This window comes from Manis javanica, chromosome 4 (assembly GCF_040802235.1).
Source record: "Manis javanica isolate MJ-LG chromosome 4, MJ_LKY, whole genome shotgun sequence".
Lineage (NCBI taxonomy): Eukaryota > Metazoa > Chordata > Mammalia > Pholidota > Manidae > Manis > Manis javanica.
This window is the reverse complement of record NC_133159.1, coordinates 23283018-23307193: the sequence shown is the minus strand read 5'-3', so window position 1 is coordinate 23307193 and position 24176 is coordinate 23283018. Positions and strand designations below refer to the sequence as shown.

The 24176-nt window shown below is 35.6% G+C and overlaps 1 protein-coding gene across 14 annotated transcripts in view; it reads left to right on the top strand.

The window, feature by feature from the left end:
* PUM1 (pumilio RNA binding family member 1) overlaps positions 1–24176 on the top strand; it is a 130113-nt gene that overhangs the window by 8464 nt on the left and 97473 nt on the right. The window lies entirely within an intron of this gene.

The window sequence follows — 24176 nt, the reverse complement described above, 5'->3', positions numbered from 1 at the left end:
CATACTAAGTGTCACTTGTTTTAGTACATGAAATTACTGTATTTGGTATAGTTAGAAACCTCAGTGCTCCCGTTTTTGGGTGAAATTGAGGTCTTTTAAGGGGAGTGAAGGAAAGAAGTTCCATGAAGTTATTTTGGGGCCTGTAAAATTTACCCAGTGCAAGTAAGACAATGGACATGGATCAAGATACTAGAAAACACATCTTATCCTAAGTGAAGAATATTATTTAAAAATGTTGCCTACAAATAATTTGCATATTTATTTTAACAGTAGTTTTTATAACTTAGGATCCTCTTTTTTTCCCCTGAATAAAAAGGTTTCATGCAAAGCCCAAGGTCAAGTCTTCCACATGTTGTGATTGTTTTATTCTTTTATTGTGAAATTTGTTTTCTCTGTAAATTGTTGTGATAAAGTGGGTGATGAAATAGGGCAAACTTTTTTAAGGTCCACCAGTTGAACTAGGGCCTGTGTACTGAATTTTATGGGGCAGAGATAGATAGAAGCTCTGCTTTGGGAGAAAGGAGATTTAGCTTTCTCACTTTGTTACTAGTAGTCTTTTGTTAATAGACTGTATCAGTATCCATCGTAGACTAACAGCCAGTGGGAGATAGTTCTAGATAGTTAAGCAGAAATCAGTGGTTGGATCTTCTCTTTGACTCCATTTGTACCCCCTTTTTTTTTCTCTTGGTGCTGCCATCTTCTAGTGGTATCCTGACACTCACCCTGACAAGTCTGTCTTCTTTACTTGCCAGTAGCTGTGAGCTTATCCTTATACTTTTAATTAATAAATGCTATGTTAAACTGGGAAGGAGCCCCAAGTATTCCCCTGTGTTGGGCATCTTGTCATTCCTGGAAGATCTTTTTCTGTTGTCCCTGATGAATGATTTCTGGTATATCATGAATCTCTTACCTTTGTGGGTAGGTTGCCTAGATGCCTCAGCATTTGGGGCCAGTGGTGTTCGTTTAACATCCTGCATTAAAACTGAGTGATCCATGCTTTCATACCTTGCTATCTCTTAAACCCGTACTTCTACAGACTTACATTATGTATTTGGTCAAAAGGATCATCAGCAGGCCTTTTTTGACTATAATTTTAAGAATTATTTTTCAGTTTCAGTGTAAAAAAATAGTAGTCAGATGCTCTTCTCTAATGCTGTGTGATTGTATGTGCCTTCTAGATGGCAACTGGCAGAGGTTTATGATATAGCTTTACCTTGTTTTGTTTCAAAATGTTGGTATGGAAGTAAAAAATTATAAGATAAGTGGTAATGAAATGTAGTGAGAAATAAGGGTATATCAGGAAAATGAAAGAAGTAAATTTAAAATTTAGACATATGTACCCAAGTGATGGATTATAGAATTTGCTCTGGGTGTCCCTGTTGCCAAAGGAAAGAGGGAAAAGTGAAGATAATTTAGTAGCAAAAAATACAGTAGTTACTTTGAGCTGTGTTTCAAATTTCAATTTTGGATGTAGTTGAAGTACTTTGTAAACTATAAATTAATTTGATGATATTTTCCATCACACCTCTGTACTGGGAAAAGAGACACAGCTTTTGTGCCTACGTCCATTTTTCTTTCAAGCACCACATTTGCAGAATACTTTTTACAGGCTGAGCCTAAGTACAGAACTGTGCCTCTTGAGTATTGTGAAAAGAATACTTAAAAAAAAAAGAATTTCTAGCCTTTGTTTAGACTCTTATCTATTGACTCTTGAGAAATGGCTTAACATTCATAGAGGAACATAGGACTGACAACACAACAAGAGAGCATTAAGTGCTGAGGATAGGGTAAATAATAGTTTCTGTTTTTGTTTTTGTTTTTATTGAGGGATTTCTGACCCCCTCCTTCTCTATTTTTCACATTCATTGAATTTATCTTCTGGATATAGTAAGAGCCATAATAGGAGTGTGGCCTTCAGCTTAGTAAACTGCTCTGGTATTTTCCTCCCTGCTGTGAATATTGTGAGAAGTGATGGTCAGTGATTGATTGGCAGTAGGTTGGGTGAGTTTAATATTTGGGAGTTTGAAGAACTTGGGTTTGAAGGGGGTACATGGCACTTGTGATAAAACCTGCAGTTGAAGAGTTATTGGACCTCTGCCAGAGGAATGAGTGTTCTTCATGTTTTTTTTTAATGCAATATTTTTGGAGAACCGTTGGTTTTAAAGTGCCTTATTAATGGTTCCAGAAGATTTAGCAGACATAGTTTGTCTATTTATTGCTTGTATTAAATGTTCTTCCTGGTCAAAGTATATTTCTTAGTGTTTTTGTGAATCTCATCAGGAAAATCATAGGTTTGTGGAAATTGGGGGTGGTAAAGTTCTATAACTGTTTTGTGTATATATAATTCATCCATTTAAAGTGTACAATTCAGTGGTTTTTAGTATATTCACAGAGTTGTACAGCTATCACTGCAATCAATTTTAGAACATTTTCATCATCCCCCAAAACCTGTACCCAGTAGCATTCACTCTCTCACTCTGGGCAATGATGACCAGTCTATTTTCTGTGTTTATGGATTTGTCTATTCTGTAATATTCCTTCGTAATAATGCAGTGAACACAGAGTACATAACATCTTTTTGAATTAGTATTTTCTTTTTCTTTGGATAAATAGTAGAATTGCTGGATTACATGGTAGTTGTCTTTAATTTTTGAGAAACTTCCATTCTGCTTTCCATAGTGGCTGCACCAATTTACATTCCCACCAGCAGTACACAAGGGCTCCTTTTCCTCTACATCTTTGCCAGTACTTGTTTTTTGTCACTAGCCATTATAAGAGGTGTGAGGTGATACCACACTGTGGTTGTGATTTGCAATTCCCTGATGATTAGTGGTGATGAGCATCTTTTCATGTGTCTGTTGGTCATTTGTATGTTTTTGGAAAAATGTCTATTCAGGTCTGTGCATTTTTAATCAGTTGATTTTTTTTTGGTGTTGAGCTGTATGAGTTCTGTATACATTTTGGATATTAATCCCTTATTGGGTATACCATTTTCAAATTTCTTCCATTCAGGTTGCCTTTTCATTTTGTTGATGGTTTCCTTTACTATTCAAAAACTTTTTAGTTTGATGTAGTCCCAGTTGTTTAATTTCGCTTTTATTGCCCTTGCCTGAGGAGACAGTAGATCTAAAAAAAATATTGCTAACATTTATGTCCAAGAGTTTACTCCCTATGCTTTCTTCTAGGAGTTTTATGGCTTCAGGTTTTATATTAAGGTCTTTAATCCATTTTGAGTTTATTTTTGTATATGGCATAGGAATGGGGTCCAGTTTCATTCTTTTGCATGTAGTTGCCCAGCTTTCAATATCATTTATTGAAGAGACTGTCATTTTCCCATTGTATATTCTTGCCTCCATTGTTGTAGATTAGTTATCCATATATGTGTCGGTTTATTCCTGGATGTTCTGTTCTGTTCCATTAATCTTTGTATCTGTTTTTGTGCCAGTACTGTACAGTTTTGATTACTATAGTTGTGTAGCATAGTTTGAAACCAGGGAGTGTGATACCTCCAGCTTTGTTCTTTTTTTCTCAAGATTGTTTTGGCTATTTGGGGTCTTTTGTAGTTAGATACAAGTTTTAGGATTCTTTGCTCTAGTTCTGTGGAAAATGCTATTGGTATTTTGATAGGGATTGCACTGAATCTGTAGATTGCTTTGGGTAGAATGGACCTTTTAACAATGTTAATTCTCCAGTCTATGAGCTTGGTACATCTTTCCATTTCTTTGTGTCATCTTCAATTTCTTTCATTAACTAACCAGGTCTTTCACCTTCTTAGTTAAATTTATTCCTAGGTATTTTATTCTCTGATGTAATTGTAAATAGGATTGTTTTCTTAATTTCTTTTCTGATAGTTTATTATTGTATAGGAACACAACAGATTTCTCTCTGTTTTGTGTTTTACAATTTTACTGAATTTGTTTGAAGTTATAATAGTTTTTCGGAAGAGTCTTCAGGGTTTTTCTATATATAGTGTCATGTCATCTGCAAATAGTGAGTTTTACTTCTTTCTTACCATTTTGAATGCCTTTTATTTCTTTTTGTTATCTGATGTCTGTGGCTAGGACTTCCCAGGACTGTTTGAATAAAAGTGGTGAGAATGGGCATCCTTGTCTTGTTCCTGAAATTAGAGGAAAAACTTTTAAGATTTTCACCATTGAGTATGATGTTTGCTGTGTGTTTGACATATATGACCTTTATTATGTTGAGGTATGTTCCCTCTGCACACACATTGTTAAGAGTTATAAATTGCCAGTGCTTTTTAGAAACAGAGGTTGGGAAAGTTAGTTACCACAACTTTTACACCATGGATTTGGAATTTTTCCAAGTGACAAGTTTTACTGGAGCAAGGGCCAACTTTTCTTCTCTACCTAAAAAAAAAGTAACAGCATAAATAAACTTGCTTACAACCCTAGGAAGATGAATGCTTAAATTCTAGAGAACAGGTGTTTTCAGGGAACTGCAATCTTTAGATGTCATTAATATACAGTCAGTTGATCTGCTAATGACTAATATTTCTGTTAAAGTTTCCTGAGGACTTTAACAAGGGAACAGGTCATTAACCTAATTCTTGTTATTAAAAGCACTATACCTGCTATTAATTAAAAAACATCCTCTAATTTATTAAGAATTTGTTCATTAAAATTGTTCTTTTTTCTTCTAATTGGCCAAATTAGGGAGATACTACTCTTGTGGGTTAGAAGCCTAATAAAATACAAAACAGTGAAATATATCACTCTTTCTTTGAAGAAACTGAACATTACCATGAGGGGAGGAAGGAATTAAAGAAAGTTGTTTCAAAATGAAAATTTCAATGAGTGTCTATACTGAAATGAGTGCTGAGGTGGAGCTATAGTGTGTTTGGGTGATACAAACAGATCAGGTGCATAATTTTATGTTAGGTACAATTCCCTGATTTATTAATTTGTTATCTAGAACATGAGTTTTAAGCTCTATGTATCCGTTAAGAGTGACATAATGGAAAAAGAACTGGAAGGAAATATGGCAAAATGTAGCTTTTATTTTGTGGGTGGGAGGTTGGTTTCTTCATATAAGTTTGGTGTTTTCCAAATATGAAGTCCTGAAATTTTTATAGGTTAAAAAAGAAAGAAAGAAAGAAAAAGAAACCTTATACCTTCTAAGAGCTTGGTTTGACATATTGAATGAAAGGCAACTGGCTGATAACATTTCCGGTGGAATTTTGGTGTTGGAAAAAGTTTTTGGAAATCATCTACTTTTCTTTTTTAATGCCATCATCTACTTTAATTATCTCTTTGAATAAAGAAAATGTTAATGTATTGGACAGAGAGGTTGCTAGGATATGTTGAGTGTGTCCAGTGAGATCTACAGTGAGTTCTTAGTATTAATAATGATGTGTACTCCATAAGCTGTGTGCTATATCTAGTCTTTTATTTTTTTTTATTAAGGTATCATTGATACACACTTTTATTGAAGGTTTCACAAAAAATACAATGGGTATTTCATTCACCCTTATTATCAAGTCCCACCCGTACCCCACTGCAGTCACTGCCCATCAGTGTAGTAAGATGCCACAGAGTCCCTTTTTGTCTTCTTTGACACTGTCTTTCCTGTGTCCCCACACACCCCATGTGCACCAATCATGATACCCTACAATCCCTGCCTCCCCACCCGCCTTTCCCCACCTCTCTCTCCCCTTTGGTAACCACTAGTCCCTTCTTGCGTCTGTGAATCTGCTGCTATTTTGTTCCTTCAGTTTTGCTTCGTTGTTATACTCCACAAATGAGGGAAATCATTTGGTATTTGTCTTTCTCTGCCTGACTTATTTCACTGAGCATAATACCCCCTAGCTCCATCCGTGTTGTTGCAAATGGTAGGATTTGTTTCTTTCTTATGGCTGAATAGTATTCCATTGTGTATATGTACCGCATCTTCTTTATCCATTTATCTACTGATGGACAGTTAGGTTGCTTCCACATCTTGGCTATTGTAAATAGTGCTGCAATAAACATAAGGGTACTTATGTTTTTTTGAATTTGAGAAGTTGTTTTCTTTGGGTAAATTCCTAACAGTGGAATTCCCGGGTCAAATGATATTTCTATTTTTAGTATTTTGAGTAACTTCCATATTGCTTTCCGCAATGGTACAACTAGCTTACATTCCCACCAGTAATGTAGGAGGGTTCCCCTTTCTTTGCATCCTCGCCAGCATTTTTTGTTCTTAGTCATTTCGATGTTGGCCATCCTAACTGGTGTGAGGTGCATTTCTAGTCTTTTTATATGACTTGAAATCCCAGTGGCTCAGTTAATTTTCATCATTTCTGTTTTATGGGTGAGGAAATGCAGGGTCATAAAAATGAGGTACCATGTGTTAAGATTATATAGATGATATATGTTGAAGGTGATTAGCTCATGCTCTTTCCACCAGACCTATCTGTTTAGAAACGTACTATTTTTCATAATGTAGAAGTCAGCTTTCCCCTAACACAAACATGCAGTCTTCTTTTTCACATCACACATTTTAAGTTCTGCTTGCTGCTCATATGTTTATATTACAGACACCAGTAAGTTTAGTTTGCATGTCTAATTGTAGGTGTCCAGTACTTGATGCATAATAGGTGCTCAGTGATGGCATGATACTGTTGAAAAACTGAACCTAGTTTCCTTCATTCCCTGTATCCTATTTCTGTGGACAGTATCTCTATACAGGCAACCTAGGAATCTTAGATTCCTGCCTCCTGTTTCAGACAGTTCCAAGGATATATCCATAATGCCTTATTTGATAGGCTCATACTTCTTGCTTGGACATTTACAGCAGTATTCTGACTGGTTTTCTACAACCCCCATCCTCCCACCCACATCCTTCTCTGTTTTCTGTGCTGCTGTAAGACAAATCTGCTTATGTCTTACCCTTGCCTAATTTTTGCTTTTTACTTTTCAAATGCTTTTAGGATAACTTCTAAGCTCTTCAGCACAGCAAACTCTGGCCCCTAGGTGTTTTGAACCAGCTTACCTCTGCAGTCTTAATTGGGACTCCACTTCAGCTATACTCAAGTATTTGTAACTCTCTCAACACACATGTCATTTTTATAGTTTATGCAGTTCCTCAGCATAGTGGGCTATTGTTATTTATTTGTTTTCTTTGCCTGGAATCCCCCTGCCTCTTCACACACCTAGCCACGTCCTTGTCTTTCAAGCTTCAACTAAAGTATCTTCATTGTTGGTTGATCTTTCTCTCTATTCCCTCATTTCTTTAAAGGCTGAGTGTCCTCTTTTGGTGCCACCATCATATTTGGTACACATCTTACTGAAGCATTCAGTGCCCTGTATTGGATTTAAATATTTATTTTTCCTTCACTATTTAGGGTGCTAGGAAGCTGTTTCTTAAATGGGTTCTTGGGCTTAAGTACAGTCCTATTGAATCAAAATTTCCAGGGATGAGGTACAGTTCATGTATTTTTTTTGAAACAATCAGAAGTTTATTTTCTCACATTATAAGTTGTCAGGTTCACTGGCTTACCAATGCCATCAAATATGCAGACTCGTTCTATGTTAATCCTCTGTTATTACTTTCCTTGTGCAGTGACTTTTGTCACAACTCTTGAACATTGATTGTCACAATATGGCTGCCATCACTCCACCCATCAAATAAATATTCAGTGGGAAAGAGGGTGTAAGATAAATTCTAGCTGAAATAAGCAGGCGAGGAGAGGCAACAAAGGGCCAGGCAGTTTATTTGAGCACAATTCCCAGGCGAGGTTCACCAGTCTGAAACACAGGCTGGAGAAGTGGAGCCCAGGAGGGGAGGCCGGGAGTTTTTAAGAGAACAGGGAAGGGAGGGGGAAGTGGGCCATCCTAGGGGTATGTGGGGAATTTTTTATTGGCTCAAGGTTGGGTGATGGACAGCCAGAGGTCTCCTCCTTCTGGATGGAGGGGGTCTGCATCCAGGATTTGTTGGCAGGTCACGGGACTGGAATCCCAGAAGAGCTGTCTGTTCCTTCCTTATATGGCACACAGCTATTTGGTGCTGTCTTTGTTCCGCTTGCACTGCCCTTGGTTTCCTCCCTCCAGTGCCTCCAGCCTTACAGAGGGCACCATCAGCAACATGCTTGCTGCTTTTACAAGAAAGTAAAACACTCTTCTGGAAACATACTTATGCTTACTTTTTGTCAGAAATTTGTTTCATGGTCAGTCCTGATGTCATGGGTTAAGAAAATAAATATTTAATTTTCAAGTCTTTATGGCATCAGGAAAGAAAAGGGATGGAGAAGTTTCATTGGCCAACAAACTTTTTCTGTTGTACTAGCCAACTTACTAATTCACATTGCCTCTTTTGCCATGTTTTGCAAGTTTTTTACACTGGAATTCTGAGGACACAGCAATGCTGTTCATCCATTCACATTTTCATTCACTCATGCATTCCAGGATGGTGTGGAGAGAATCCCCCTGCCCCAGGCAAGTGGACAACATGTAGGGACAAAGGAAAGCAGGGTAATTTCCAAGGACCTGAAGGCAGCATGGCTGGAGTCCAAGCCTTCTTAGCTGGGCAGGTCCAGGTTTTGTGAGGCCTAAACCTTACTCTAGAGCATTGTTGAAGGCCTTCTTTACGCAGCAAATGTGGTATAAAAGTTAACGTTAATTCACAATGAGAAAAAAGGTAAAAAATTCTTGGTGTCTTTGGAGTCCAGGCCCTTTCTTCTAGTTTTCTTTGGAAGCACTGTTGAAGGGTGTGACTTCTAATCTGAGGGCACCCTTGTTCTCATGTTTTATCTTTAAATTTGTAAACTGTTACAGACTGAATGTTTGTGTCCTCCCAAAATTCTTATGTTGAAACCTTAACCCCCAATGTGACAACGCTGGGTGGGTGGGGGGCTTTGGGAGGTGATTAGGTTTAGATGGGGTCCTGAGGGTGGGACCCCATATGAGACGGTGTTTTTACAAGAAGAGATCTCTCTCGCACTCTCTCCCTCCCTGTCTCTGCCTCTTGATCTCTGTCCACACATGCATCCTGGGATTTGTGAACCTTATCTTAACAGCCAGCAGAGCTTTGCAAACATGATTAAGTTAAGTATCTTGAGGCAAGAGGTGATCCTGGATGCTCCAGGTGGGTCTGATGTGACCATGCCGGTTCTTCAGGCAGAAACAGGAGAGCAGAAGCAGGCAGTTATGAATTTTTAAAAAAGCACTCCCTGGTGGTCCTCGTGTGCACCTAGGTTAAGAACACTATTGTGATGGGTCCTCTTAAAGAATCTTTCAGCCTTGTATCTCCAGCACCTGGCAAGTAGTATATACCTCATAAATGATGCATGAATACATTATGTTATCAGTGCATATTGAAGAGATTTATTGAGTGTAGTGTTTTATTTTGAAGAGTAATTAAGATGTCATTTTGAATTGATATGGTGTAAGGTACAACAAAACATAGGGTCTTAATACTGAGAGACTTTTGGGCCTACAGATAAGGAGCCAGGAAGCATTTATTGAAGGTTTGTGTTAAAGAACTTTCAAAGTAATATCTATCAGCTCTGGTTTGATTTTTTTTTTTTTGAGATTTCTTGAAACCATGTCAGAGGTAGGCAAAAACAGAAAATAGGCTATAGGAACAAAGTTTACTTTTCCTTAATATGTAAAACTTTGAAACTTTGTTTCTGTTCCTCCTTGCATCATATTGGGAAACAGTATTATACTCTTTCAACCTAATATATCTTCAAGGTTCACTCCTGTTTCAGAAGTGAGTATTATCTACTAGCATAGTTTAAGAAGATAATAAAACTTATGAAGATAGAATAAAGATTGTAATTTACTGCTGTATTGTCAGTGGTTAACTGCTGTCAAGACTAGTGACTCATATTCCCCATATGAAGCCTTTTAAGAGATGCTGTTTGGGTTTAAGGTTTCTATCAGGATGTAGTATGAAATATAGACAGTGTGAATATTAAAATGCAGTATTATTGGTCTGTATTATGATTATGGATTTTGTTCTAAAGTGTAATTTTAGAAACAGCTTTATTGAAATAGAATTCAGATACGTCACCCATTTAAAATGTACTATTCATTAGTTTTTAGTATATTTACAGAGTTGTACAACCATCACCACAAATTTTAGAACATTATCACTATACCAAAGGAAACCCTGCTGTACCTGTTACCAGTCATGCTCCATTTCCCCCAGCCCCTACAGCCCTAGGCAGCCACTAATCTACTTTCTGTCTTAAGTGGAATTTTTTTTTTTGATAGTATATGATTGTTCTAAAAAATTTCAGTTGTCTGTTTTTCAGAGTTAACTACTTTTAACAGTTTGGTTCATTTTCTTCCAGACTTTTGTGTGCATATATAAAACAGATATTCATGAAGGCGTTGTAGGAGTTTTAAACCAATGGGATCATTCTCTTTCTCTAAATATGTTACACATGTATGTGTGTATATATACCCACTGTATGGTAGTCTTACCCCCTTAAGACATTGTGGCCATCCTTTCAGGTTCGTAAATACCTCTGTATTCTTTTTAAGGGCCATAGTACATGGAAGCATAATCTACAGTTGCCTCTTGAACTGCAGGGGTTAGGGACACCAACTTCCAGCGCAGTTGAAAATCTGTATGTTTTGACTCCATGAAAATACAACTACTAATAGTCTACTGGTGACTGGAAGCCTTACTTCTAATATAAGTTGCTGATTGACATGTTTTGTATATTATGTAATATATGTTGTACTCTTAAGGTAGAGAAAATAATTTTTTTTCAAATTATCATAAATCTCCAAAAATTTTTCAGATATATTTATTGAAAAAAATCTATGTATAACTGGACCTGGGCATTTGAAACCTGTGTTGTTCAAGGATCAACTGTATTTTGATGTACTTACCCCAGATTGCTAGATTTTTAGGTTGTTACTTTTGACAATTCTAAACAATGCTGTAGTAAACAATAATGTAGTTATATTTTTAGATTCTGGAGTCATTTCTGTAGGATATATTCATAGAAGTCAAATTGTCAGATCAAACAAGAATGCATTTATCATTTTGATACATATTTCCAGGCTGTTCTCTGGATAGATTTTTACCAGTTTCAAGTTCCACCAACACTGTATAGAGTGTTATTTGTCCTTTTTATCTCTTGGTGTATATATTATTTTCCTAGATTTAAAAGGTTGCTTTTTATGTCTTTTAATTAACTTTGTTTATTGTGTCTTTTGTAGTTCAGAGTTTTAAATATATGTAATCAAAAGTTGATATTTTGCTTTTGATTTTATGCTCACTTTATCCCTCACCTATGTTTCTTGTAATATATTTATAGTTTTATTTTTCTATTTTCATCTTTAATTCATTTGGAGTTTTTTCTGTGTATTGTATAGGTGAGAAGTAGTGCTGCAATTTACTTTTCTTAAATAGGTAATCCTAGCATCATTTATTGATTTGAAAGACCTTTGCAGTTAATTAAGTCTCCCTATTTAAGTGGCTCTGTTTTGACTCACTTGTTTTGATATGTTTATTCTTACTCTAGGGCTAGAATTTTTTTCTTTTTTAAAAAAGAATCTTTATGGAGGTATAATTGACATAATAAAATACAAGTATTTTAAATGTAGATTTTAGTTAAGTTTTGACATATCGAAGTATTCACCCATAAAGCCATCATTGAAATCAAGATAATGATGATTCCCATTTTCTCCAAAGGTTTTGTTGGCACTTTTTAATTTCCCTCAGCAGCAGCCACTGATCTGCTTTCTGCCTAGGTCTAGACTTTTAATTATTGTATTTTAATGGCATTTGGAATGATATTAAAACAATTCCTGTTATTTCTAGGATCACAGGCATGTTCCATACCCCAAGGTTTGACGTGTAGTTCCATTTACTTTGAATGCTCCCCTCTCAGATATCATTAGAGGTTGCTGCCTCACCTTCAAGTCTTTTGCTTAAATGTTACCTTCTCAGTGAGGCCTTCCACGAACATTACCTAAGTTGCAACTCTGTCTTCCTTACTTGCTTTAGTTTTCTCACTAGCTTTCATAACCACTTTGTAATTTTCTGTATTTTCCAAAATGTTTATAGTGAGAATTCACTATTTTTAGAATTCAAAATTACCTAAAAGTCATTATGTTTAATGGGAGGAAAAAACATGTGATTTGAGTTTTGAATCCAATTTCAAACATTATTCCATGGCACCCATAATCTTCAAGTTTTGAACCTAATAAATTTGCTATACCTGAAATTCCTCCCAATCCCAAGAGGGACAACTTCCATGATTCATAACCTCACAGTAATAACAAACTACACAGTAAGAAACTAAAGATAATAGCTGTTTTCAAAATGGAGTAAATAAAGGTTTACTGTTTGCATAATAACATCAAGTGGAATTCTGTAGTGAATTAAACCATGTAAGATAATACAAACTAGTACTTAAAAGATTACTAAGTTCTGCTTCCTCCCTTGTATTCTATTTCTTGGTTAAGAATCACTGTAATTTTGATTAGTACATTTTAGTGGTTTTTTAAAATTCAGAGGAGATAGAACTCTATTAAAATACTCTCACAGATGTAGTTTTGAATTTATGTATTATGTTCTCTCTCAGGATCGTGAAGTCCAGAATGAGCTATTTCCTGTACTTGGTAGCTGCCTTCTTAATTATGTTGCTGTGATTTATTTGTATGAATTTGGTCATTGAGAATTCTTTATTCCCTTATATACTATACACAATAGAATGTTGAAACAAAGGGGTGTGAGGGTTAGTGTCAAGGCTGCTGAATGGAGGAAGACATTTTCTAGGTCTTCTGACTGAAGACTTGTTAGATGGAGGAAGCTCCTGTTTCCTTGCCTACTGTGTGTATTGTAGCAGTAATAATGAACTGTCCAACTTAAATTTTCTCTGAGAAATGTTAGGTTAATAATACGGATTGCCTTTGTTACTGTACTAGCTTATTCCCTTTACATATAAGATACATCAACCAGCTCTGCCTATATTTTAAAACAAAGGTCATTTTTATTGGCAATGAATGTAATTTGTTTTTCAGTTATAAGTGAACTAAGGACTCTAACCCATGGCCTAATTCCAATATATGTATCTTCATAAATAGTAATTTAAAAACCAAATAAAATGTTTTTTTCTCTTATTACAAATAATGGCTTGTAGGTATTTTTGAATTCTAAAAATCAGTAAATGCTCATCGTAAATATTTTGGTAAGTATAGACAAGTACAAAATTACAAAAATAAAAACACCCAAGAAACATACCAAAAACCAGCCAACCAACCACCAACTGTAATCCAGCTTTCTGCAAGAACCTGTTTTACCTTTTTTGTTATATGTCCATCTAGTGTTTTTATTTAAAAATTTAAGAAATGTAAATAAGTTCATATATATAGACAAGAAAATCTCTCATCTAAACAAGGATGATTTCTCGAACTTTGCCTAAAAAAAATCTGATGGGAATTTTTTACTAATTTTTTCTCTTTTGGTTAATCATTGGAGAGGTTAGAGCTAGATTTATGGCTCACTTCTAAGAAGAATATAGGACTTAATTGCCTTCACTTTTTAATAGGCTCTTCTAATTTTTCCTTTGTGTTAATTTTCTCACTAGTTATTTGATCTAAATCCTTTGTGGAACAGGTTGGGATAAAGTAAAAATGTTTCTCTATTTACTATCTTTTTTTGGTCTGACATATCAAAATATTTTCTTATGACATATTTCCATAGACAATTTTAAAGTTATATAATATTCCATTTATTTAATGACCTAATTCTTTTCTATAATACTTCCTAATATTGATCATTTAGGTTTCTAAATTTTAACTATTATAGATGATGCTATAATGAATATTTTTGTTTATCAATATTTGCAGTCTGAATTGCTTTCTTCATAAAGTCCTTAGAATGGGAAAAATGCTGTTAGCACTTTATATAATGTTATTCTATCTCTTCTGTAATTCTCTCCTCTCATTTTAAAGTTAAAATTTACATCCAGTAAGCTTCACCATTATTTTAATGTATACTTTTGTAGGTCTTGACAAATGCATATATATTACAAAAATTTTTATTTAAGGTATTATTGATAATACAGTCTTATGAAGGTTTCACTTGAGCAAAATTGTGGTTTCAACATTCACCCATATTATCAAGTCCCCCCCAACACCCCATTGCAGTCACTGTCCATCAGGATAGTAAGAAAATGCATATATTCTTGTAACCACCACAAACAAGATATAAAACAGTTTCCACATTTCCCCAAATTCCCTGGAGTCCCTTCATAGTTTGCTCTTACCCTACTCTCAGCCACTGGTAACCACTAAACGATTTTCTGTCCCTATAGTTTTTCCTTTTTCAAAATGTCATAATAGTTTAAATGTATATAGCTTTTGTGATGGGAAGGAGCGACACACAGCAGCAATTCACTGGAGAATTCCGCTTTATTAGGGAAAGGTGCTGGGTTATATAGGAAGGGGCATGTGGTGATTGTGGTGTTACTTCTACGGGGCTGGTGGCTATTGGCCAGGTGCTGGGATTGCGGGGCAGTGGGGGTGGGGGTGGGGGGAGTGGGGCGAGAGGTGATTGGGCCTCGGGTGGCGCCGGCGGGAACCGAAGACCCGGAAGAGAAGCAGGGAGTTCGCCATCTTACGGGTGGGGCCCTTCATTTTGAATGTGGTTTTTTTCACTTAGCATATGCATTTGAGAATCTGTGTTGTGTATAACAATAGATTGATCCTTTATATTGCTGAGTAGTATTCTGTTAAATGGTTGTGTGACAGTTTATCCATTTTGTTTGCTTAATTTTAATTCTCTTGGTTGGCTGGAGTGCTTGGTATAGTGATTACCAAGATGGCTCATGGGAGGTTTATTTTAGTACTTCTATGTTGTGTTTCTATAGCCCCTCACATGAAAGACAGTGTCGCTCAGGACATAAAAGCATTGGGCCATAGACAGTAGGTCTTGTTTTATTGTCTTTTGCATGTAGGGTTTCAGAGAACAGAGGGTAAACTGTATTTCTCCCCCTGCTGGGAAACCCGCTAGATCCATATATGATCCTAATTATTAATAAAAGTACTAGGTTCTGTTTGATAGGTTTCCCCCTGTTCCTTTTATCCTAATAACATTTTTGGAAGCTCCGTTTATAAGTTTGATAAAGAGATCTTCACTTAGTTTATGGATCAAAATTAATTAATTTAGCTTAGAAAAACTTTAGGAATGGCTTATTTTTAAACCAGATTTGACAAACTATGGCTCCCATGCCAAATCTGGTTTTCTGTCTGTGTGTGGCCCTTGGTCTAAGAATGGTTTTTATATTTTTAAATAGTTGAAAATAAAAACAAAGAAAGAACATATAACAAACACCCCGTGTAGCCCACAAAACCTGTATTATTTGGCCTGTTACAGAAAGTTTGCCAACTTCTGTGTTTTTAAATAACAGCTTTGTTGAGATATTATTTACATATCATACAATTCACCTGTAAATTCACAATTTGGTGGTTTTTGTTATATTCACAGTGTTATGCAGCCATCACACTATCTAACTCCAGAACATTTTAACATTCCCAAAAGAAATCCTATACTCGTTAATAGTGTTTGCATATTTCCCCCTTTCCCAAGTCTCTGGCAAATGCTAATCTACTCTTACTTCTGTAGATTTACTATGGATATTGCATGTAAATGGAATCATATAATATGTGACCTTTTGTGTCTGCCTTCTTTCACTTAGCATGTTTTTAATGTTCATGCATGTTGTGGCATGTATCAGTGCTTTGTTCCTTTTTATGGCTGAATAATATTCCTGTGTATGATGCTGTGTTTGCTTTTACATTCATCAGCTGATGGGCATGAGGGTTTCAATTTTTTTCAATTATCTTTTATTTTAATCTGTACTTTTTTCCTCTGGATTGAGTTCTTCCTAGGTTTGTTTGCATTTACTACTCTTTGCTGCCTTGTGGATTTTAATTTTGCAGTGAAGTTTTGTCTATATGTCTACATATTCTCTCCTCCAATACATAAATCATTTTCAGAAGTTTTCTCTTTTATATCTTCAGGATGAGATTTCCTTTCCCTGGTTAAGTAGTTTTCTCCCTATAGAATCATTATGGCTTACTTCCTTTTTTTTTTTTTTTTTTTTTTGCATTAATAGTTATTTCTTTATGGCAATTGGATTATAGCATCAGTAGTCACATAACTTGAATCACACATTGAAGCAGGTTATTTTAAAAACTAGATACAAATGTTCTGGTTTAAAAGGTGGCTGACTAGTAACCCTTGACACAACCTCTTACGACTTCCCAATAAAAGTCTATAAAGACAGAGAAAATGTCAAAGATGCATTTGAAAAACTGGGACTGACAAACTGTTTCTAGAATCTGGGACTAATTAACACCAATTTCAATGCTGATAGAATTGGCCTAAGAATAAAGATTCTGTCCTACCCTTACTCTGACGTTAGAAACAAAAATGCTGTTAGACTGAAAACAATGGAAATAGCAGTAATTAACACTGCTAAAAGATGAACAGGTATGTCAAAAATTTTTATGAATTTATTTAAACAAAAGTCTGTTTGAATCAGGCAGTGCCAAACTGGAACTGGTTAGGAGTGCTTCATGGACAGGAGCTAGAATATGGCTTATTTCCTTTTGATCATCCATGAATTAATAGAGAAGAATCCTTGAGTTTTGGCCACACAGATGGGCCACGTGGGTTGTTGTTTTATTTTAATACATACAGCTGGGTGGCAGGGCAATATGCACAGCTCCTCCTCCACTTTGGGGTTTCTAGCAGGCTTTCATCTAGTGTAGCTCTGTTGGATCTGAATGGATCTTTTTGTGTTTTACTTTATTGCCTAAATAGTTGGGGTACTGCAAACACATTCTGGTCCCAAATACAGGGCATTGATAAAGAGTCAGACTCTGGAGCCTATGTAACTAGACAAGTTATGTAACCTTGCCTTCCCTTAGTTTCCTCCTCTGTTAAAAAAGTAGGGAATGGAGAATGATTAGGAATTATTTCATAGTTTGAGAATTAAATAATGCACATTGCTACCCAGGACATATTACAACAGCTATGACATGTAACCTAGAAGGCTCATTCTGTTTCTGTTCCTTTCCATAGGGCTGTCCTGTGGAAACTGCTTTTGGCTTATACCATAACTAACCTTTTTATTTACAGTTGGAAGTCCTACCCCTCCCTCCATTTCTTACTGTTAAAAAAAAAAAAAATGCACAAGGACCACATTGCTTAAAAAGCTTATTCTTTATTTTGGCTATTTAAGATGTTTCTAGAATAGGATTATTGGTTTGAAAGGTATTAATATTTTACAGACTTAACAAATGTCAAATTTATTTTTAGAGGATACTGATTTTTTCATAAGCATCATAGAAAATGTAGAAACTACTGAAGAAGTTTTAACATTTGAGTATATTACCTTCCAGTATTATTTTATGTCTTTATTTGGAAACATAATCATACCTTTTTATAGATACAGATTTGTAGCCTACTTTAGAATCCTTACACATAAACATGTCTTCCTCTGTATAAGAATTAAAAAAATGTAATAAATAGCATAAAATTCTATGAATGAATATATACTGTATTTAATAATTTCTGGTATATTTAAACTTTTTATCATTTTCCCATCACATTGCCAGGCTGAAGATCTTTGTCATCAAATCTTTGACCATATCTCTGATTATTTGCTTAGGCTAAATTCCTAGAAGTGGAGTACTGGATCAAAGGGCATGAACATTTATAAAACTTGATGCATATTGTAAAATTTCTGGAAAAAACTTGGCAAAAGCATGACAGAGTATTCTCTTACACAGGATAAAAACCCTTTTAAAGAATCTGGCTCTAGAAATATCATTTCTGCTATTTTATCATTTGTAAGACTAAGGGTACTATCTTATGTTACAAATACTTATATGTGATGCCTGTCATGTTTTTTAATACTCTTAGGAAGACAGGATATACTACCATGGCATTATTGATAGAGTGCAGTTTTGCCACTCAGTGATTGTCATTTCAGGAGTTGAGAGATTAGTAAGATGTTTCTCCATGGGCCTTTGAGCCTTAGTCTGCATTTCTCCAACCCCTGGCCTGGCAATAAGGGAGAGAATTAACTAGAGAAGTAGTCTTTGTATAAGTCATACCCCTTATACCCTGCCCTGCCAAATCCCCAGAGACTAACCACAGGCATGCTTTGTAGTTCAGTTTCTCCTTGGAACTTAGTTTTCTAATTTGGTACTTTTCACTGGTAGTCTAAGTTGTATATCTATTAAAAAACATGGAGTCTAATAATTAGTAGAAAATTTATATCAGTGGCTAAGGAGGCCCATAATTTGTTCCTTTCACAAACTATTCTTATGTGGAAATTATTATAAACCTTTTATGCCTTCTCTTACATTTCCCTTAGTAAGGACAAGGGACAACAAAATGAATGTCAAAAATTTTAATATTAGCAAAACTTTGGAAAAGCAAATTCTGTGCCTTTTTTTTGTGGAAAAATTTTGCCTTCGCATTAATTACATAGATTTTACTCTGCTGGTAAGATTGTTCCTGATTCTAGTGGTGGCAAATATATTAAATTTAATTTAGTTTTTTGAAAAGAGCCTGATACTTAGAGATTTGCTGCAACCTGGTTTAAGAACTTTTGGATGAATGTTGTTGATTTATCTTTTTTGTTGTTGCTTTTTCTGTATGTCATCTCTTGAGATTGGTATTTCAGAATGAAACTTTTTACTATTATTGATGAAGTCCTTTGATGTGTTCTCCATTTTCAAATAAACATTTTTTGATGTAAATAAGATTTTCTCATGTTTTTGAAATTTGTTCTTTGGAAGTCAGGAATATACCATTCACGTAAATGGCTTATATATTGTAGTTTCCAGATAAGCAGAGATAAAATTTTCCTTATTAAGTTCTTCCAAATCAGTTAAACACTTTCTCCAATTAAAATGCTCTTGCCATCATTATGGATTTCAGCTTGATCATGATTGGTGAAATTAAGAAGAAAAAGACTGCCAGAACCAGCAGTTGTGAAGTTTTTAGAGGTCACCAGTGTCATAGACTACTACATTAACTGACTTTGAAAATTTATTTGTGTAAATTGTTTTCTTCTGTGTTGATGAAGTGCTGACATTTACATGAGGTGCATATATTCTCGTAGTCTGGCAGCAGAACAGTTTCGATAATTTAATTACGGTTTGTCACTTAGGTTTGTTAACTCTCCTAGCAGAGTACCATCAAAACGTTAGATAATCTGTAACTTTAATAGATTTACTTTAGTTGTTAAAGGTATAGTAGCAGTTTTTAATGATAAATAATAAAAAAAATGAAAGTTCACCCTAAACCTGGCTGCTGTCATGATTTTATCCCCACCCCCATCATGAAAAATAATAAAAATAGTGTAGTTACCAGTTACTGAAACAGCAGCTGTTTAACCCAGGTGTGATGGAGCATTTGTGCTGCCTTTGATGAAAGCAGAGAGAAGTGGTAAGTAACACAGAGACCTGAATTGGAATTCCTTTTCTAATCTTTACCGGCTATGTGACTTTGGACAACTACTTCTCTGAACCTTGGTTTCCTCATATATAAAATGAAATAATGTCTATTTTGCAGTACAGTGCCTTGAAATTCAGCAATGCTGGTATTTAGTGTTATTGATGGTGAATAAATAAGAATGGAAACATTCATAAATAAGATCATGTAGTAGGATTTGCAGCCACTTAAGCCAAAAGCATAGTTTCTTGTTTTTTTTTCTTTGAAGTAATCAAGAATGCTGACTTATTTATATTTTATTTGAGAAATGTAGTAGCTTTTTGCATTTCTTAAAAATGGGGATGAGTAACCTGCAGATTATGACTATTAAAGAGAACATCCAGCATATAAAGAATTTATAGGACAGGGCCTGGCACAAAGCAAATATCAGTAAATACGAGTTATTGTTACTATAATACAGATACATACTGGAGCAGAAGACCCTGTACAACAGACTGACTAGGTTTTTTTCCCTTAATGGTTTCCCTATATTCAAATTAGGTTAATTCTCATATTCGATTTCCTCTTATTGTCCAAGTTTCTTCTGCCTTTGCCTAGATTTTTCTCACTGGTACCTCCTTCCGGTAATGGTTCTTGGCACCATCTCTTTTGCTTATATTGTTCTGGATCTATGCTAGTGAAATGGAGACATAGTGATTCAGGCTTCCTTGTGCAAAGAGTCCTACAGGAGAACAAAGGTAGATGCTGAGGAGAAAAATTCCTGACAACTTAGAGTCAGTGGTTGAAGAAACAAATATTCTAGGAAAGGCAATTTTAATCTCAAGGTATAGAAATCTATTCTAGCTAGCAAAAACCCAAGGCATTAAGTGAAAGAACATCAGGGATTCTCTGTGAACCCCAGAGCAGGAAATGTGGAGAGCCTCCTGAGCATTGGGAGGTTTTCTGTTCCCATAGTTCCATAGTTTCTTGTCTCTGCCTTTCTCAGCACATTTTTTTCTCTTCTCTGTGTTGACAGTTTGCTTATTTACCAGGTTATACTTGACCCAAAATGACAAGCACAACTGCCAAGTCTTTAGGAATTTCATTTTATTTCTCCCTCACTATCTGGCCCAAATGCTAAGAGAGGAATTTCATTTGGTCAGTTTGTCATACCAGGTACTAGGGATTTGGCCATTTAAGGGAATATTTTTGGTATATAGGTGTGGCCAGAGGTGGTGGGTGGAAATCATGAAGTTGCCCTGCCTAGGCATGTGTCTTAAAACATGTCTGTTAGAGGAAGTACGTGGTGATTTGGTGAATTATGTTTTTCCAAGTGCAGTATATAGCTGAGTTACTCTTTTTGAAAATCCAGACTTCCAGTGTGATTTAATACCCACCAGCTCATTGATACCCTCTTCTGAGTTTGGTTCTTCTGTACAAGTAACAGAGAACTAAACTGGCTCAAATAAAGGGATAGTTATTGAAAAGACACATTGAGCAGCTTAACATACATATAAAATATATAATGTCCCTTAAGGACAGTAATTCAACGACAGGAATGTTAGCAAAGGAAGGCCAAGAACTGAACCAGCATGCTACCAGAACTTGCTTCTTACTTAGGTCTTTTATTCTTCACTGCATGGTCTACCATGATAACTGCTTTTTTCTGTTCTTTGGGGCTTAATGTTTAGTAATTTCTTGAAAAGCTGATAAATTATAATACATAAAATATTTGGATCATTAACTTCTTACATTCAGATTCTTTTGTGCTTAAGTCTGAGTTTCAGTTTATTTTTCTTTGGAATGTTGGCTGGCAAAAAGAGAGAAAATCTAAGTAGAGAGGTAGGAGAATCGAGAGATGGTGGCATGCAAGTCAAGAAATGAATGAATTTTAGAAAGTGACTAAACTGAAAATTTTTTGAAAAAATGAGAATATAAGTAAGGGCTTGGACCAGTGATTTTTTTTTTTTTTTGGTGGGGTGGGCAGGGGTTTCCGAATGGATGAGAATGGAGAGTGGAATTTTCTCTGAATCGATGATTTAGCTGGGAATTGAGAATAGAGAAAAATGGATATGCTAAGTTTTAGAAAGTAAGTTAGACATTCACATAAACTCTAGGTACTTGTAATATTGCTTATGGAAATGCTGAACTAGAGTGCCTCCTGCACCCTCTCCCTCCCAACAATGAATGACCAACACGAACTGAGGGTGGGAAAGAAGGCATGAATATGTGAAGGAGATGTTTAGGTCACTTAAAAGAATAAATTGAGAGGTGGGTACAGTTGAGTAAGTGCCTACAAAGTATTAAACATTTTGTCTCATTTAATTATTTTAACAAACTTGTAAAATAGCTGGTGTTAACACCAGTATTACAGATGAGGAAACAGTGAAGTGTATATTTTCATTGACGATTTTGATAAGTGTATGGGATGTTTGGTATGGTGAAGGAGCTTCTCAAGGGGTGATGGATGGGACAGGCACTTTAGAATATGATTCTTAAAATGAAGGTTGTGAAGTGATACTTGTGCTTAATTTTTTATTTTCCAAATGTGATATGTAGTTCTGGGTTTATTTTGATTTGATAACTTTGTATGTGGTAAAACATCAACTTAATTTGCTAAATTATGGTTCTAGTAAGGACAGAATCCCTGTAAGAAGAAGCCAAGGGTTGAGGCTTACAAAAGAAAGTTCTGGGATCTGGGAAATGGAAGAGAAATGCAGAAATATAGGTCATATGTGTGTGAGATCTGTGGGTGGGATGAAGAGAGAATACTGTGGAGGTAAGTCAGGTAGGTAGGACCACTAAAGTGGTCATCTTGCTTTTTGCCTCTTTAGTAAAGGGAATGGGAGATGCTTTTATGGGGAGAGGTAGCAGTAGAAAAAGTCTTGGATGGTCTTCCTTTGGATGAGAAAGTTTCGTATTACTGTCAAGTAGCCCAAAGAGAAAAATACGTTGGTAAGACCAAAGGAGATAGACAGGATCTGTTAGTGGAAGGAAAGGAGGCTTGTAGACACTCTAGCAAAAGTGAAGGAGGAATTAGTGAATAGCACTAGAAATTAACATTATCTCACCACAAACTGAATTCTGGAGAAAGGGGAAATAGAGTACAAGAATGGGAAAAGAATGTTCTGTTTTGCTGGGGACATTTACTCTGATTATAATTTATAGCCCACTTTTTTCCTTTGTGATATAAAAGGTGTCTTTGTTACCTACCTGAAATATTTCTTACAATCGTCTGTGTCTTCTTGATTCCTGAGCATCTTCTTGTGATTGTTAGTTTTGTTTCTTAGGGAGAATTTTGTCTGGAGAGTCTGCCTGTTCCCATTATAAATAATAAGTTCCTGACTAGTTAAAAACACTTTTGTGAGAATGGTTTGTTTTATCTGGTCTAGCCATTGTGGATGCAAATGGTTTAAACGGGTTTCTGGACTAGTAAAGAAAACTTCAGAAAGTTAAGCTCCTTTCTCAACAATTGTCCACAAAGATGGGAGGGTAGTTTACAAAGGTAGGAGGAAGAGTGGTTCATTTTGTACATGAGTCACAGGAAGAAATCCTGCGAAGAAGAGCTGGAGGAAGTGAAGAGAGAGAGCTAAAGAGAGGGAGAGAGGAGACCTGAGAGAGCAAGCAAGCAAATAAGAAGCGAGGCGAATAAGAGTATGACGGAATGCAAATCGCTACCAGGGCGGGACGGGCAAATTTTGAAGGCGTTGGGGGCGAACAGTAAAAAGCAAAAGCAAGAAGACCAAGAGGCCACACCCCTCAAAGCCCACAGCAGAAACAGAAGGCACTTTTATCTGTGGGTGGAAACTTGCTGTGGCTGCCAGAGAGGTTGCTTGGTGACGTAGAAAGGACATTGCACTTTAAGTGGGAGTACCTGAATTTAGTGCTGGCAGTGCCATTGAACTGCTCTTCCCTACATAACAGTAGTTGATGAAGGCATTTCTTTGAGTCTTAGTTTTCTTCTAATCTCTTACATGGGAATAACTACTGTGAGATTGTTGTGATGATTACATAGATATATGTATTGCATATTCTATCTTCCTTTATTCCTACTTTTTCCTTGGAAAATATAAATAAAATTTCCAACATTCTTGGTTATAACTATTTGTAGATTTTTGGATTTTCAGGAATGCCTAGCTCTAGTTAAATGTATGATTAGATTCCACAGAAAAAGCTAGATAACAGAGCTTTATGCATTTGATTTACATGCTTTGTAAATGTTAACTCAGGCTTAAAGATTCAAAATTATTTCATCTAACATTTGTAGAGTTTCCAGCTAATATCCTGTCCTCATCCCCAGCCTATCCCCATTTATTTTTACCACCCATATAGTTTAGTAGCTTATTCAGTGTGCTTACCTAAATAATGTAAACACCTCATAAAGTGATACAGCTTCTATTTCAAGGTCTTTTGAAACTGTTTTTCACTACAATAATAAGCCTTGTCTCTCTGTTCTCATGGCTAAATTTTAACTTCATTTGAATTTTAGAAAGTTATATTTTTAGCAAGCATCCCAAAACTGTTACTTCTTGGTGATACAGTGTGTCATTTTGAGTCAGTTCTGGTTTTTGAAAATAGGTGATTTAAAAAATAATGCAGCTGTATTTTATGTGGTGTCAGCCTTGTCAAATTAAGATGATTGATACATAGACAGAATGTTAATAAAATCCTTAAATTGGTTCCCTTAGCTATATTCTGATTCATGGTCTTTATACTTTTCCCTCTCCGTGCCTGGCCCTAGCGTGACCTTCTTTGTGTTTACC